The 2,322-nt window shown below is 38.2% G+C and overlaps 1 protein-coding gene across 1 annotated transcript in view; it reads left to right on the plus strand.

The window, feature by feature from the left end:
* Asic2 (acid sensing ion channel subunit 2) overlaps positions 1 to 2,322 on the plus strand; it is a 1,226,389-nt gene that overhangs the window by 842,964 nt on the left and 381,103 nt on the right. The window lies entirely within an intron of this gene.

Genomic DNA, 2,322 nt, shown 5'->3' on the forward strand with positions numbered 1-2,322 from the left:
CCTGTCTATTTGGTGTTCTATGTGCTTCCTGTATTTATATGGGGATGGCTTTCCTTAAATTCAGGAAATTCTCTTCTACAATCCTGTTTAAGATCTGGTCAACACCATTAACCTGAAATTCTTCTCATTCCTCTATTCCTATGATCCTTAGATTTGGTCTTTTCATGGTGTCACATCTCTTGCATATTCCATTCCTGTGTTTTTTTTTTTTAGAAGAAGCATTTCATTACAGCTTTAACATACTCAATAACAATTTCCAGAGCAAAGATACATCTCTTTCAAAAGTGGCTATAAAATTTTTAGGATCACAGTTGAATTAATATAGTTATACAATATTGAACTCAGTATAAACCCTGTAAGATATAAAATTGAATGAGTTTTTAACCTTTAAAAAATATCTCCATTCCAAATATACTGTTTCTTACAGAAAGACTCATTGTTTTTGCTAATAACACTTAGATCTTGGCACGTGCATCTCTAATCTGTATGTATTTGATTATTACTAGTCATGATCAGTTGCACTTGGAGCTTTGACACCTGTGTATGGATATAAAGTCATCGGGTAGATTTTAATGGTAATGTTTATCACCTCTACCACTTAACATGAAGTAAATTTTTATGCTTCCTCCTCAAATATAACTCATTCTTTATATTTGTTGATTTTTTTGGTGTGTATATCACATAGAACATCCCAATCTTATTCATCTATATACCCACTTCCTAGATGGCATCTTCCCATAGCCCTCCCCACTAGAGCCCTTATACTCTGTTATCCCTGCTACTGTCCGCTATGTTGTCAGCACCTTAGCCATTCCCCACTTGTCCATCTGGTGAATCTAGTCAGCCTATCTGGAGGTCTTTGTTTTAGGAAGGTCAGCTGTTCCTCATCTAGCAGCAATCATTTGTCAATATTCCTTTAGATAAGATTAGGGTCTGCTGTTCATTTTCCCAGTTCTATGCTGGGTTACTGTCTGGGAGTCCCTTGGGCCACCCTGGCCAACAACTCAAAGGAAGGTATCTCCTGTCTGGCATTGTTGCTTGTTATGTAGCCTTTAGCTATACATATGAACCCTTAAAAAATTGTATTGGCCCCTTTAATCTTTGGTTATACTTTCCTTTTGGGTGTTTAAGACCATACAGTTAACCCAAATAAATCAATTTATTTTTACACTTGAGGTCATTTGAGAATCATGGGCTTGGGAGGCACTTGTGGCTCCTTTATTTTACCAGTTCCATCTATGTGAAGATAAGTCAAAGGTCCTGCTTGACCACGTCTGGCTTCACTTTGAAGCATAAATGAGATGTTTCCTTTGTGTTGCCCCTCCTCTTTGTAGACTGGACATTTGTTCAAGTTCATCTTGTGGGGTCTCCATGGCCTCTTTGATCAAGAGGGCAGGTGACTCACCACAGTTACAGGACATTTTGAGAGATGTTCATAGTCCCCTGGAGCTAGTAGACCTAGGAGGGCAAGGAGCAAAAACTGTCCTTTATGTCCCTCTGACCAAATTAGTATAGGCCTCAAAGTATGTCTGTTAAACATCCAAGAAGGTTAGTTCCACCAGTCTAGTAGTTTTAATTACCATGTGCCATGTAGACAAAGCTTGGGCAAAGACCAATTGTTCTCAGATAAACCTTGCCTAGACATATATTTCTTGATCTGGTATGTATAATTTGTCAGTAGGTTGTCAGACTAATGGTTCCCTCTGATTTTTAAAACTAGCTAGGCATTATTTATCTCTCACATTGTCTAACCCTTCCATCATGGTTTTCCCAATTAAGGTTTCCCCATTTTTCCCCTTTCTCCCTTACTAATACCCTTCTCCTATGGTCCTACCTCTCTTGAGCCCCTTCTTTCCCTTTATCCCCTAGGTTCCTTGTATACCCTTCCTTCTCCCCTCCCTTAAACTAACCCAATGTTTATCCATATCTCTCTTATTAATGCCTGTTTCCTACTGTTCTCTTTCAAGTTCTTTCTTTTCCTTTACCTCCCTGGTTCCTTTCCATTATCCTGGTTCCTGTAGTTATGTCTGAATACATACTCATTTATCGGGATTTGGTGCTAGGATCCACATGTGAAGGAGAACATACATCTTTTTTTTTTATTTTCCTGAGTCTGTGTTACTTCACTTAGTATAGCAGTTTCTAGTTCCATCCATTTACCTGCAAATTGCATGATTTCATCTTTTTTACTACTGAGTAAATCTCCATCATATAAATGAATACATTTTCATTATCCCCTCGTCAGTTGAGGGACACTTAGGTTGCTTCCATCTCTTAGCTATTGTGAAAAGAGCAGCAACAAACATGGATATACAAGTGTCT

The sequence above is a fragment of the Nannospalax galili genome, unplaced genomic scaffold (assembly GCF_000622305.1).
Source record: "Nannospalax galili isolate Female #2095 unplaced genomic scaffold, S.galili_v1.0 scaffold363, whole genome shotgun sequence".
In the NCBI taxonomy this organism is placed as follows: domain Eukaryota; kingdom Metazoa; phylum Chordata; class Mammalia; order Rodentia; family Spalacidae; genus Nannospalax; species Nannospalax galili.